The following is a 15263-nucleotide window of genomic DNA, read 5'->3' as shown; positions in this document are numbered from 1 at the left end:
TCATCCAGACCACATCACATGATCCATTGTCTACAGCCAAGCTCTAAGATACAAGTGCATTTGCTCCAATCCCTCAGACAAACACCTACAAGATCTCTATCAAGCGTTCTTAAAACTACAATCCCCCCTGCAGAAGTGAAGAAACAGCTTGACAGAGCCAGAAGAATACCCAGAAGTCACCTACTCCAGGACCAGCCCAACAAAGAAAGTAATAGAACGCCACTAACCATCACCTTCAGCCCCCAACATAAACCTCTCCAGTGCATCATCAAGTATTTACAACCTATCCTGAAGGATGATCCCTCACCCTCACAGATCTTGGGAGACAGGCCAGTCCTCGCTTACAGACAGCCCCCCAACCTGAAGCAAATACTCACCAGCAACCACACAACAAAAACACTAACCCAGGAACCTATCCTTGCAACAAAGCCCATTGCCAACTCTGGAATTAATTTGCAAACTGGACACCATTAAATTAGGCTTGAATAAAGACTGGGAGTGGATGAGTCATTACACAAAGTAAAAACTATTTCCACATGCTAACTTTTCCCCCCTACTGTTACTCACACCATCTTGTCAACTGCTGGTAATGGACCATCCTGGTTATCAATACAAAAGGTGTTTTTGTTTTTCTCCTGCTAATAGCAGCCCACCTTAATTAATTGGTCTCGTTACAGTTGGTATGGTAACACCCATTTTTTCATGTTGGGGGTGTGTGTGTGTGTATAATCTTCCTACTGTATTTTCCACTGCATGCATCCAACGAAGTGGGTTTTAGCCCACGAAAGTTTATGGCCAAATAAATTTGTTAGTCTCTAAGGTGCCACAAGTACTCCTGTGTGTGGTGTGGTTTTTTTTTTTTTTTTTCCCTGATACAGACTAACACAGCTACCACTCTGAAACCTAGCTCCTGGGAGAGCTGCTCCCTCCTTTGCCAGTGTGCAGTAGTGCTGAGAACAGCACGTGCTCACAGGGTGCCCTTTCAGTCCTCCTCTGGGCAGAATCAGGCTGGCCCCAGAGCTGGTGCACCGGTGTGGAATTCACCCCCACCTCCCAAGCAGTACTGGGGCCTAAGCAGGGAAGAGGAGGTAGAGGGAGTGAGGCGCTGGCCATCCTCTGATTGCCATGAGGCAGCAGGTGGCCTGGGAGGGCAGGGGCTGCTGGTGCTGGTTGTCAGAAGGAGCAGTGGTGGGAGAGCAGTGGGTTCACAGGAGCTGTTGGGAGAGGGAGAAGAGCCTCAAACTCATTGAGTAGTTGATCTTACTTGGGAGAGCAGAAGTATGTGGGGCGTCCCCAACTGCCAGCTGTAGCTCCACCACTTATTCTGGGCACCAGCTGCCACTGATAGGCAAAACTGTGGGTGGGGGGAGCAGGCTGGAATATCAGCAGGTCAGGACTGAGTTGCATTGGCACAATGATGAGAGTGCCTGCCTGCATTTCAGCCCCTTACTATTGTTCTGTTTGTCAGAAGCACCCACAGATTGATCCACCGATTGTGATGACTTGCTGCTCCCACCCAAAACCAAACACAGTACTAGTACACCAGCTCCAAAGCAAACTGCAGCGTCGGAATGTGGCATAGTCAGGGCAGAGCTAAAGAGATTTAATTTGAGTTCCTTGCATCTTCTGAAGCTGCTTGCAACCATATGGTCTGGTTTGGGAAGTCAAACTAGAGTTAAGTATCTTCCAGGGATTATGCTAATCTATTTTCTAGAGATAAATCCAATAGTTGACTAATCCTGCTCCATCTTCTCAGGGACAGCAATACATTTCACACCTTTTGATATGTTTTTATTGTCCATGTCCCCTAGCATCACAGCTCTTAGTGCCTCTGAATTTTTCTTGATCAGGCTGATGGGAAGCAGAAAAGTTGGCTCCAGGGAAAACCTTGTGAGTTTTTAGTTTTGATCTGCACACTGTGGTTTGCATTCTTAGCATGAAATCAAAAGCCAGACCTCTTAAACTGCTGAAGCCTTGAGATAAAAGAACCCTGAGCTGCACTTTGTCATGGGGGAGCTGGCGCAGATTCCCACTCTTAGATTTCTTGTTACTCTTTAAATATCCATTTATTTATTTAACAGTGCCTTCTCTGCTGCTCCTTCCTCTTTCTAGCTCCCACAGTTCCTCTAGAGCAGTGGTTTTCGAACTTTTTTGCCTCCAGGCAAAAGGCTCTGTGTCCCAAGGCATCAAACCCACCTATATGTGACAGTGTGACATCTTTCGGAGGGAGGCTACTTTCTGGAAAGAGATGTTTATTAAATCCAGTTCTGACCTTTGTGGAGCTGACACAGACAGATCTCGACCCTTTCTGCACATGCTGCACATGCACATGGAGTGGCAAAATATCCCCCTCCAAAGCGCCTCTCAGTCTGGCAAGCCCTTGATTAAATAGACAATTCCCATTAAAGAAGTACAAGTGAATATGCAATAGTAAAACAGATGCCTTCTAAATTGGTGGTCTGCAATGTAAAGTCCTTGTAATAATTGCTCCAAGGCCCCTGTGCTAACTTGTATACCTAGATGTAATTTTTTTCATTCTCACGTGGGGTATTAGCAGGGTTTGAACCAACAGCCTTTAGATCCCCAGCCCAGCCCTCTTCTACTCTAGCCACAGCAGGGGGAGCATTCTTTTATCCTCTATCCAGGCAGCCCATAGAGGGAAACCCAGTATGGACAATGCCAAGTGGATAACACCAGTGCATAACAGCAGTGTGACACTGGGTATCAGGATTCATGATTTTTCTTCCTGGCTCTGGGAGCATTTTGTGGTCTTGTGGTGACAGGCAGCATAGCCAGTGTAACAATGCCCCTCTTTGGGATAGCTGTGGGGTCTGAACCTAGAACCTCTTTGCTTTTCTATCCAGACCTGTATCACCTGAGCTAAAGAACTAGCTTCCTAGTATGATTATGGGCTGACCACAGTTTGTAGGGACTAATTGCTGTTGATGTTTGGTGGCCTGTGTTTTGTGTAGACCGTTGTGTGAGGAAACCACATACTGCCAGTGCTGAGCCTGTTCTGCAGAGAGGACTGCAGGCTTCAGCGCTGCCACCGAGAAAGATGAAGGCTTCCTACTGGCAGGAAGGAGATGCCTGGCTGAGAAGCAGCAGTACAGTTGGCAAAAGGCACGCCAAGTTGGGCCCCAGGTTACCAGGTGAATGGTGGAAATGGCTTTTTGGAGTAGGACATGAATTTATTCAGAGGTTTATTTATTGTGAGGCTGGAGTGCATAGGAGTCCTAGTGCCCTGCTGGACCAAGGCCCTGTTGTGCTACGTGCTGTACGAACACATAAGATGATGGTCACTGTCCTAGAGAGCTTAGATTTGTGAGAGTGGTGTTGGCTGGGCAGCGGGAGAGGGATTCGCGTGATAAGGGGACCTGGTAGCGTCTCTGTGTGGCAGTGAGCAGGTCTGCCTAGTATGTGGGACTTTCAGAGACATCGAACTTGGGCGTCGGCTGTATGCTCTCCGCCGTGGCTCTTTGGTTAGCAAGGGTCTTTGGCTACACGACTCAAGTAAAACGTGTTTTAAAGCCACCCCCAAGGTTTATGTGGGACTTCCATGGCCCCCTCCTCCCCAAGACTTAGCTCCCCCCCACTAAAGCGAGCGGATCCGGAGGTGGGCTGGTTATACTGCATGGGCTATGGGGTGGTGGAGGAGAAAGGGAGGGTTTTTTTGTATGGGAGATGTTAAGCTCTCTGTCTCCCCAGGTGACATGCACACTCCTTGTAAGCATGACCCACTTCCCTGCTGTCTCCTCCTGGCCCCCATTCCAGGTACACTTCTTGCTCCTGGGGTTCCCTGCACTCTCCATGCTTTGCTAGTGTCCTGCCACCCCTAGAGACCTCAACTTTCTGAGAGTGCTGCTCTTTCATCTGCCCCTGTCTCTCCCATGCCCCATTCCTCGCTGCAGATTCCTCCCTCTCAAATCTCTGGGCTGAGCCCAGAAGCCAGATTACAAACATACAGAAATACATAATGAGAAGACAGGACAAGGAGAAATGTTATCTCTTAGCCCCCTCATTAACTCTGCCTCAAGTACTGGGATATCTGCTCCAGGAGTCCTGTGGAACATAGCAAGTGTGGGGCTTCAGGCCTGGCTGCTAGAGACCAGGAGCCCAAAGAGTGTAACGTGTAAACTACAGCTCCATCTTCCAAACATCTGTGTCTTCCCAGGAAGACTCAGGCCTGGGAGGAGATGCAACAGGCAAAACCTCCAGAAAACTGGATTATTTTTGGAGCGGATGCAGGGAAGGGGGTTTGAAAAATCGGGCTTATAAAGGAGAGCTAACTGCTATCTCAGCTGTGGGGGGAGAGCTCTACACCTAATGCAGGCATTGTGCTTCAGCACTAATCAAAATATAGTGCAAACCCCTAGAAGCTGCTCCATGCCGGTACAGAGAAGTGCATAGACATGTCCTACTTCAGCGTGTGCCCTTCCTGTGCCCCTTTGTAGGTTTCTCTCTTTTCCCCACCTCTCGGCTCAGCCCTGAAGCGGGGGTCAGAAGGGGTCCGAGGAACCCAGGAAGGGAAGGGGAATGGAGCGGGACCTGGGAGGGGCAGGTGAGTAGATAGGTACCTTCCAGACCGAGTCTATTACAGTCTAATGAACAGGGATTAAGCTCATATTGAACTCAGGGACTCCTTTGTCTACCTAGGTTTGTTTGTGCTCTTGTATTATGCCTATCTCTGTGTATAGCAAGACATAGTGACCGAGGGAGCCTCTGCCACTTCTGGTCCTCGTTTCTTTTTCTTCTTCTCCCTTCCACTCCCAGGGGGAAAACAGGGTGTGGATTTACAAACCAGCCCTGTTCGTATTAGTGGAGGTAGGTGGAAGAAGTGTGATGTGCTCAGGGCAACTCATGTTGCCAAGGAGATGCAATGCTAGTTGGAGTTTCCTTAAGTGTGATGGTTGTACGCCCAGATACATTGCAGTGGTGTAGTCCAGATGTGCGGGGACCAAGGCCTGTATCACTGAGGCCATCCAGGATAGCACATGCTCTCCTAGCCAACCAGAGATGACCCAGCGCATTGCTCATGGATGCTGCTATGTGGGAGTCTTGCATCAGCAGGGAGTCTGGGAGCTTCCTAAATTGCAGACTGGCTTGTCCATGTGTGACTGTCTTAACTCAGCAACTGGACCATGGCCACAAGCTGCTCCAAGTGCTTTCCTCTGACACCCAGCATCTCCTCGAAGAACAGTTGGCTGGAGTTAATCTATGGGCTGACCTGGCCAAGTTTGAGAGCAGCTTGTGGTGGGTGGTGTCACAGGACGGGAAGGATAGATAGACTGGTGGGCATTTGAGCCTCTGATGTCTCCCGAGTTCTCACAGCTGGTGCATATAGGCGGTGGATAAGACCAGAGAGAATTTATCCTTGTCGGATTCTGCAAGTGAGGGCTCCTATAGCAAACTCTGCATCCATTGTAAGGACCCTCCCCACCCTTAAAATGGGTACTATAGAGCAGTCTAATGTAACTTGGCAAGTAGTATGTGACTGAAACACTTCTCTGTTTTGTACTGGGTGTGCACAGATAATGGGATGCCCTAATATTGAGCCATTAACAATCTTTCAGCCATCACTCTATCTTTCCAACAGGTGCTACCCATGTGGATCTGAAGATTTAAGGAGAGATGTAGGATATGTGAGAAATAACATGTAGCCATGTAATAAGCCCCTCAATCCATAATGCACATGCAGAGGGTGACTTGGTATTGCAGCTGTACCCAAGCCAGTTTGTGGCTTCAGAGAGCTTCCCCCTGAAACCTTAGTGTTCCTTTTAGTGTTGTTTTTTAATAGTGGCCTGTTGACCATTACATGTTATAATACAGAGGGACTTTCTTTCTGTTTTGGGCCTTGCTTCTTGAATCTCCTCACCACCACCACCTCCACCCCAAATACTAGTTGTCCGTACTTCATCCTGTGTTGACTTCAGGTGGAGCTGTCTGAAGTTAGGGTTATTCCCATGGTGCGTCCCGTGGCTGTGCCATAGGGCTGAGCTGATAGCCCATTGAAGCTACCAGCCTGGGTTATACAGTCCATGCAGAACTGGATATGCCATTCACACCATCTGATGGGGCAGAGCTTTCACCCATCAGCTGAGCCTGGGGCCCACCACAGCCATGTGGCTAGGCCAGGCTGAAAACCGAAGGACATTTCCATACCATTCAGCTAGCTGAGGTCCGACTTCCTATTTCTACGAGTTCTGACCGTGCACCATGTGATCTGACTCAACTTCCCCTCTCCCTCCTCTTTAAACAATCGCTGTATTACTGGGTACCTAGTCCCAGAGGAAGAGCAAGAGGGTGGCTCAGAGGAATGCACAAATGCAGGGGGCTGGAGTGCCATATAAGCTGCATTGTGCATATTCCAGCCCATGGCCATAAATCTGCTGTGGAAGAGGGATCTGTGTGGGGAGGGAGTCCCACCCCTGCTCTATTCTGGAGCAGTGCAATTCAGGGGGCTGCTGTTGGAAGCTGTGCGCCTCTTCCTGCAGTACAGCTCTGGAGCTCAGAACAGCTGGGGCAGGGGCTCAGAATACAGCAATTCCTGCGGATCCTGGGACAGCCACAAGCTTCCCCGACTCATACACCAGCCTGCAGTGGGGGACTGGGTTCAGCTGCTCTCCTTCCTCCTCCCTGCCCTGGCGCGCTCGCTCTCTCTCTCTCTGCCACCTGGGATTTCCTGGTGACCCCATTGGAGCTGGAGCATTAGGCTGACAGTGATGATGGAGTAAGAATGAGAAACATTCCCCTACTGCTGGCTCAGTGACTTCCTAGCTTGCACACCAGAGGAAATCCAGATGACATCACACCTGTGCTCTCCACATGACTGTCAGGTCCCAAAAGCTAAGCAGTGTGGGGTCTGTCCCGTCTTCTCGTCCCCCCCCCCCCCCCACACACACACAGCTGGGAGAGCCCCTTGGGCATGGCAGAAAATGCTGGTGCTAGAATAGTTGGCTCTCTCTTCTGTGTGGTGGTTCTGAGCCAGTGCCTGAGCTGGGTCTAGGCGGTATTGTGTTGCTTTTCAGGTGACTTAACCCTGCCATTGTGACTCCTTGTACTAAAAAGCAGGGAACATCTGGAGAACCAGCCTCCTTCAGCACTATGAGTAGCAGTTGCAGTGTGGTTGGGAAGAGTGGGCTGGCAGCTGCTTCGCAGTCATGGAGTGGAGGGGAGCAGCGAGGGGAACAGGATTTGCCTAAGGGGTGTGTGGATGTAAAGGATGTAAAGCTGCAGGCTCTGGTGAAGTTGTGTGTGCAGTGGGAGGCTGGAGCATCTATTTGCTAATCCAGTTATCAAGTCCAGGAGCCCCAAGGCATCAGGAATAGGCTCTCCATCCTCCCCCACACATGGCATTGTGTTCGTGGCAAGTTCCCCCAGGCACAGCACACCTGCCCTTCCCACCAGTGGAGCTGTGGGGGAGTCAAGCAGGCACTCGGCAGAGCCACTGGGGCCCACTTTTGGGTGCTCAGACAACAGGAGTTTTTGCAGCTCAATGTGGAGGGAACATGTTGTTTGGGGACAGAGCAGCCACTGGGGGACTGGTACACGGGCTCCTTAACCTGGTGAGTGCTGGCTAAACCCTGCCTCTCTTGACCAATGTCTGAGCACCTGGAGTGGCCCTTGGACTCTTCTGAAAACACTGGGCCTGAGCTTCACATCTTTGATTCACTCCATGGAGGGGAGCTACTGAGAGCTTGGACAGACCCAGCTTTGCAAGTCCCTTGTGCATCCAGCCCTAGATGTGTGATCAAATGACTGCTTGCTCCTGCCCAGAGCCTTAGTGTCCCTTCTAATGGCTCTGTGTGGCACCTGGCATCTCCCAGTGTGCACTGGCAACAGGAGGGGGCTGAGCTTGTTTCCATGGCCAGCATTTCTCCTCCTGCTGCTGGGCAGAAGGTGCTGGTTGCTGTAGCCTCTCCTTCCCAGGTGGATAATCAGTGGCGGGCAAGTGCTCCTCATCACTAATGTCAGTGTAATGCTTTGCAGGATGAAGGGTGCTGTAGAGATGCATGTTCTAATTAATGGCCATGGAGAGGCAATTGTACTTTGCAATGGCCACCCAGGTGTTTAAATAGCTCCCACGGCTGGGATTGGGTGGGCAGGCTTGTTTGGGGATGACCCCCAGGCTCAGGCTAAGGCCACGAGCTCTGGCTTCTTGTTCCTCTCCGGATTGCTCCTTCCTATAGCTTCTTGGTCCTGGGTTCGCAGATGCTTTTCTGCCAAGGTGCTCCTGGATGGGCAGGCCTCCAGCAGGCTGATGTAAACTGGCAGTGTTCCAGGTCTGATCTCTGCACACTGTGCCTGACTGGTAGGTAGGCAGAGTGCCTCTTTGGATGGTCTGGATTGCCATACTACAGGCTCATGCTGCGCTCCTTCGTGTCACCTCAAGGCTGACTGGGTGAGGTTCTGATGCCTGAAAAGTGAAGAAAAAACTTTCTCTTCACAAAGAATGTCAGAATCTGGAAGTTGTTTCCATTTTGCAGGAATCCAAATGGAACCATTATTTTGGGGGTTTTTCTGACAATGGCTTACAACAAAATTGGATTTACCAAAAGTTTCTGTTTTTGGGAAATGAAATGTTCCAATAACTATTTCAGTAACAGTTTTCTGAAAACAAAAACTTTCTGAAAGTCATTTGCAAAATACCTTGTCTTTTGAAGTTGCTTTTTTGTGGGGACCAGATCAGTGGTTGGGGTCACTAGTGTGGTTAGATGTTCATAGATGTTTGGCTGCGTGTGTGTGTTCCCTCTGTGCTGCCCCAGTCCTGTGCAGACAGCTGGCACGGCAGACCTTGAGCAATGACCACAAGATATGTTAAGGGACGAAGGCACCCAGCCAGGTTTATTGTCGATGGAGCATGGTACTAGTATCCCGCAAACTCTACTAGACTACTAATACATGTATGCCCATAACAATGGACCATCTTAGTGAATGGCGGGACTTTCCATTCCTCCCTAGGGTAGACAAAGATACTTTCTCTGAGATACATCTCTATATCCCAAAACAAACAAGTTAGTACTGCCCCTCTGACATAGTTAGTTACTGCCCCTCGACATGGCTAGTTATCACCCATCGCCTTGTACGTGTTGGTTCCATCAAAACATCTCTATTACGTACTGTCATCTTGACCTTATCTTTTAGGAGGGGTCAGTGTGTTCCTGTTATCCTTGGGGAATGTTTTTGTATCATCCTTGATATTGGGATGTTTTGGTACCACTTGATATCGGGATGTGTTTGCGTGAGTACTCTGTGCTTAGCACTTCTTAGGAATATATATTTCTGCAATATGAGCCCTGTTCTTGCCAGATTCTCTGAGCAGATCCTGCCTCACACCAGGCCTCTGATACAAGGACTTATGTCTCAGGCTCTCCTCCTACTACAAGGGGGGAAAGTATTTTGAGTAGCTTGAAGTCCCAGTGATCCATGCTGCTTCTGGGAGTCGTTGGCAAGTCTACCCATCTTCCAAATGGTGGTGTCAGGAGACCTACCTGGGCCTGGCTTGCCCCGTGGAGCAACGCAAGGGGGTTGTGCTTTGAATGTGTGGGTTGCTAATTGGCAGCCGTCCATCTCTGGGAGCTAGGAGCTGTGTTGTCTGTTCTTGCCAGCTGCTGTACCTCTCCTTCTCTGGCACTCTCTATGGCCTAATGGACCACCTCAAGAGCCAGACTGTAGGAGAGGGCCCACCCACTCACTTGGCTGGGAGGAGGACATGCTTTGGTTCCAGCATCAGGGAATGGGGTTTGCCAGATGGGCATGTGTGACGAAGTGGGACTGTTCTTAATGTTTTCTCTGAATACTGTAGGGGTGCCTCAGTTTCCCTTATGCATTTCCTAAGTCTCTAGGTGGTGGGATAAGGGAGTGTAATTGTTGCAGAGCAAAGGGCTAGTGTACATAAATGGCAGACACTCTATCTCTTGGCAACTGATGGCCTGGGTTCTTCCCCCCTGCAAGGTGATAGCTAAAGGTGTTGGAAAACAAAGGAATCAGGTGACCTCCTGGCCCGGGAAAGGGACAAAGCCCAGAGGAGGAGGGGCTAGAGGGTGAGTCAGTTTGGGCTGGCTGGGTACGTGGAGTGAAGTGCAGACGTGGTTGTCTGGCTCACTGCCCCCCAAAATGGACCCAGCTGAGGGGTCCTGTTCTCTGTACATACAAGCTCTGTTCTAGACCGTGTTCCTGTCATCTAATAAACCTCTGTTTTACTGGCTGGCTAAGAGTCATGTCTGACTGCGAAGTTGGGGTGCAGGGCCCTCTGGCTTCCCCAGGACCTCGCCTGGGCGGACTCACTGTGGGAAGCACACAGGGGGCAAAGGATGCTGAATGCTCCAAGGTCAGACCCAGGAAGGTGGAAGCCGTGTGACCTTCTTGCCCTGAGGACAGTCTGCTCACAGAGAGGAGACTTCACCAGAGTCCTGACTGGCTTCACAGGGAGCAGTTCCAGAGCATCGCCCGGGGACTCCATGACAGCATGTGCCTGCACTTCACTAAGCTAGCTGCATTCTTTCCCCGCTGCGAATGTGTGCACTCTGCTGTTAGTCCCATTTAATTCCTCTGAGGTCTGGAGTCCTGCCCTTGGCTGGACATCAGCAAGGGGTGCAGCAGGGCCATTCTGGTAGCAAGCACAGTGGTGATGTCAGCAGCGAGTGGGGCTGCAAGTACACCCTGCAGAATTGGTGCTTTGTGTTTGCTTGTCCGTGTCTCTCGGTGATGTAGCGCAAAGCAGCTCCTGGGGTTTGCAATGTAACTGCTGCCTTTGTAGCATTGCCAGAGCGCCTCATTATAGAAAAGATTCCCCCCACGGCCCATTCATATGGGGCTTCCTTCTAATTGGAATGAGGGGACGGCTGAACCAGGCGAGGCCTGTGTGGAGAATGTCGCTGCTGGAGACCGAACAGGAGTGCTTGAACATGCCTGGCACTGTGCAGATGAACCCATTGATGCGGCCTCTCTTGGCAGCGCAGGCTGCCAGCTAAATGTGCCTGGTGGCCCTGGCTGCTGTTTGGTCCAGCAGAATTGCTGCCTGGGGAAAAGCCAAGTACTGCAATAGCAGGTGTGACTCTGGGTTGGGATTGAGCATTGTTGGCAAAGCTGTGTGCAAAGAGTCCTGCCATGCCAGAGTGCCCCAAACTCCCTGCCAGCATTTTGAGTGCCTTTTCTGCCTTTTCACTTCTCTGTCTGCCACAGCGAGCAGCTTAGAGCTTGGCCTCTGCGCCATGCTCCTGGGCAGGGATTAAATTTCAAAGCCTAGTGTCTGTGCTGACTGACAGGAGGTGCCACGCTCTGGGAGCATTGCATGGGCACAGACCTGCCCCATAGTGTGCTGGAGGTAGAGTAGGCCTAGGGGGCAGGGACGCTACTTGGATGCCCCGGCATTGTCCAAGTGACAGCTGCTGCCTGGAGAGATGAGCGTGAGGAGTGCTGATGGAGAAAGAGTCGGTAGGCTGCCAGCTGGAGGTGGAGCTCATCCAGCCATCTCTGTATTCTCAGCACCTGGGTACCTGCTTATCTTGCCGTAGCCTCAGGGGCTGCTCTGACCGAACTGGGAAGGCTTGTGTTTGCCCTCCGCTCTCCTCACGCGGGGCTGAGATGTCACCGTGAAGGATCATTTGTTCACAACATGTGAAAGGCATGCTGCCACTTGGCTTTTGCTCCCTCCTGAAATGGGGCTGCGGATTTGAAGGTGATTATTACTAAAAGCCCAGATGTTGGCAAGCCACATCCTGAACCTTCTCTGTGTGCTGTGCACATATGGCTCCTCTTAATGCCCCGCAGGCTTTGCAGAGGGCTGGTTCTTTGCTGGTTCGCTTTGTCAAACCACTTACACACAGAGCTTTATGGTCCTACCTTTTTTCCTGAGCTGCTCCTGTCCTCCTCTTCCTCCCCCAGCCCACTGAGTCCCAGTTCTTCACAGCACCCTATCTAGCCAGGTCCCTGAAGTCTACAGCTCCAACACTCTGCACACAGTGCTGATGGAGACCAGCCAAAAGAGGATCAGGGTCACTGTGAGCTTGTTGAGCCCATTCTTGTCCTGTGTTTACATAACTGAAAGCAACAAGGCATCCCTGGGAGCTCCAGAACCCCGGGCCAAGGTTCATGAGTGTTAAAGGGCAGGGGCCTCCCATCTTGTAATCTAGCACTAAGATAGAGTGAGCTCTTCACCGGCCCAACCCCACTTTCCGTGGTGGGGCCAGCTAAACCTGCATCCCAGGTGCACCTGTGGCTAGGATGTGGACTTTCCTGCATGACCTGGAGCAATGGTTCCTTTTATGGCAGAAGGCAACTGAGAAATTCAGACTGCTACTTTGATTGTCCCATATGGTACCCTGCATGCCACCAACCCCAAGTCAAAGCGTTGTACAAACAGTAGTGTTCTCTCTCAAGCACCCTGTGTGGTAGATGAATTAGCAACAAAAAATGTCGACCATAGCTACAGGACAGAGGATTCTATCCTGGGAAGCAGGGACTCTGACAAAGATTTGGGCATCGTGGTGCATAATGAACTGAAGACAAGCTCCCAGTGTGACATTGTGGCCAAAAGAGCTAATGCAATCCTGGGATGCATCAACAGGGAATTTCGAGTAGGAGCAGAGAGGTTGTTTTCCATCTTTGGTTCTGGTGCTACTGCTGCTGGGAATCCTGTGTCCAGCTCTGGTTTCCACAATTCAAGAAGAATGTTGATAAACGTGGGGGAGGCTCAGAGAAGAGCAATGAGAATGATTAAAGGATTAGAAAACCTGCCTTATAGTGATAGGCTCAAAGAGCTCAATCTGTTTAGTTTATAGAGAAAGCTAAGGGGTGACTTGTTCACAGTCTACGAATACCTGCCTGGGGGACAAATATTAAATAACTGGCTCTCCAGTCTAGCAGAAAAGGGTATAACAATCTGATGGCTGGAAGTTGAAGCTAGACAAATTCAGACTGGAAATAAGGCATACATTTTTAATAGTGAGAGTAATTAACCACTGGAACAATTTACCAAAGGTTGTGGTGGATTCTCCATCACTGACAATGCTTAAATCAAGAGGGGATATTTGTCCACAAGATCTGCTCTAGGAATTATTTTGGGCAGTTGTCTGGCCTGTTCAATACAGGAGCTCAGACTAGGTAATCGGAATGGTCCCTTCTGGCCTTGGAATCTATGAATCGGTGAATTACACATTACAGATGGGGAGGCAAGTGTCAATCACTCAGTATGAACATGAACAAATCAGAGCTGGGAATAGAACTGGAGAGTCCTGACTTGCAGTCCCGTGTTTCAACCACTAGACAGGCGGTATTGCTATGTATGTACATCTCCTGCTTTGGGACATCTGTCTCTAATTTCAGGGAGGGAGATCAGATTTAAAAATGAGAAGCCTCGTTTTATTTTTTTTTCTGCTCGTGATGTTCCCATGTCTCTCCTTTCTGCCCCAGCCACATTCCTGGCTCCTCACTTTAGTCCTTATGCTCATGTCTTCCATACCACTTGCTCCCTCTGTGCTGCTACACCTCTTTCCAGCTTTGAGATTCACTGTGGCCAGCATGAAACTTAAGGGAGCAAAGAGCTGGAGCAGCTGTGTGTATATGATTATCAAATGCAATTTGCTAGTAAACACAGGTGGTTCCTCAGGTGCCCCTCCCCCTTCTCCCAATGCTATCTTTTGTGAGTAAATATCAGTTTGGATTGCCCCTTGTTGCATTTCTCACCTTGTGCATTTCTCTGGTCCTTGCTTATGATGAGGCATCCATGGCCAATAAGAAGTAACCCATGTTTGTAAGCCTATTAACACCCATCCTTGTTGTAGCTCTAGCTTGCTGGTGGAGGCGAAAGAAGAGGTCACAGAACACTTTCCGTTATAAGCTTCTGTTTTCAGAGGACTCATAACTTTCTGAAACATTCTTTATCGGAGATGAAATTTCTGTGCTTGTTCTCTGTCCTAAAGGCCTTTTCTTTGTTTAAAAATACTTGGGAAATTTAGTTCAGTAGTTGGAGTTTATGGAGCACAAAAGATAATCTCTTCTTATTTTCTAAGTTCTAACATGGTTGTGTGCAGGTATTCTGGGCCATGGGGGCAGAGGAAGAGGCATAGTTAGGCTTGCAGGCAGGTGGTGATGCTGCCTCGCTGTAAGTTAATTCCCAGGATGACGGGGGGTCTGTGAGCAAGAATCATAGAATCTTAGACTTTAAGGTCAGAAGGGACCATTATGATCATCTAGTCTGACCTTCTGCATAGCGCAGACCACAGAATCTCACCCACCCACTCCTGTAACAAACTCCTAACCTATGTCTGAGCTACTGAAGTCTTCAAGTTGTGGTTTAAAGACGTCAGAGTACAGAGAATCCTCCAGCAAGTGACCCGTGCCCCATGCTGCAGAGGAAGGCGAAAAACCCCCAGGGCCTCTGCCAATCTGCCCTGGAGGAAAATTCCTTCCTGACCCCAAATATGGCGATCAGCTAAACCCCGAGCATGTGGGCAAGACTCACCAGCCAGACACCCGGGAAAGAATTCTCTATAGTAACTCAGATCCCACCCCATCTAACATCCCACCACAGGCCATTGGGCATATCTACTGCTAATAGTTGAAGATCAATTAATTGCCAAAATTAGGCTATCCCATCATATCATATATATCCCTTCCATAAATTTGTCAAGCTTGGTCTTGAAGCCAGATATGTCTTTTGCTCCCACTGCTTCCCTTGGAAGGCTGTTCCAGAACTTCACTCCTCTGATGGTTAGAAACTTTGGTCTAATTTCATGTCTAAACTTCCTGATGGCCAGTTTATATCCATTTGTTCTTGTGTCCATGTTGGTACTAAGCTTAAATAATTCTTCTCCCTCCATGGTATTTATCCCTCTGATTGATATATATATAATCAGAGGGATAAATACCATGGAGGGAGAAGATATGGTTGTGCGCGCTGTCTCTCTCTGTCTTTCTCTGTCTCTCTCTCATTTATATTAGAGAGAGAGTGCGCACACAATCATATCTCCTCTCAGCCTTCTTTTGGTTAGGCTAAACAAGCCAAGCTCTTTGAGTCTCCTTTCATAAGACAGGTTTTCCATTCCTCGGATCATCCTAGTAGCCCTTCTCTGTACCTGTTCCAGTTTGAATTCATCTTTCTTAAGCATGGGAGAACAGAACTGCACACAATATTCCAGATGAAGTCTCACGGTACTAACACCTCCTTATCTGTACTGGAAATACCTCGCCTGGTGCATCCCAAGACCACATTAGCTTTCTTCATGGCCATATCACATTGGCGGCTCATAGTCATCCTACGA

General features: G+C 49.5%; 1 protein-coding gene across 11 annotated transcripts in view; it reads left to right on the top strand.

Moving 5' to 3' along the window:
* The window catches only part of LOC102945167 (nitric oxide synthase 1 adaptor protein), a 188816-nt gene that overhangs the window by 7246 nt on the left and 166307 nt on the right, over window positions 1–15263 (top strand). For 2 of the 11 annotated variants that reach the window (XM_043520865.1, XM_043520863.1), the window contains exon 2: window positions 4455–4561. The exons of the other annotated variants lie outside the window; for them this stretch is intronic. The gene's annotated coding sequence lies outside the window, so the exon portion shown is untranslated. The remainder of the gene's footprint in view (window positions 1–4454; window positions 4562–15263) is intronic. 11 annotated transcript variants of the gene reach the window in all.

The sequence above is a fragment of the Chelonia mydas genome, chromosome 8, assembly GCF_015237465.2.
Source record: "Chelonia mydas isolate rCheMyd1 chromosome 8, rCheMyd1.pri.v2, whole genome shotgun sequence".
NCBI lineage: Eukaryota > Metazoa > Chordata > Testudines > Cheloniidae > Chelonia > Chelonia mydas.
This window is presented reverse-complemented; position numbering and strand designations above follow the sequence as displayed.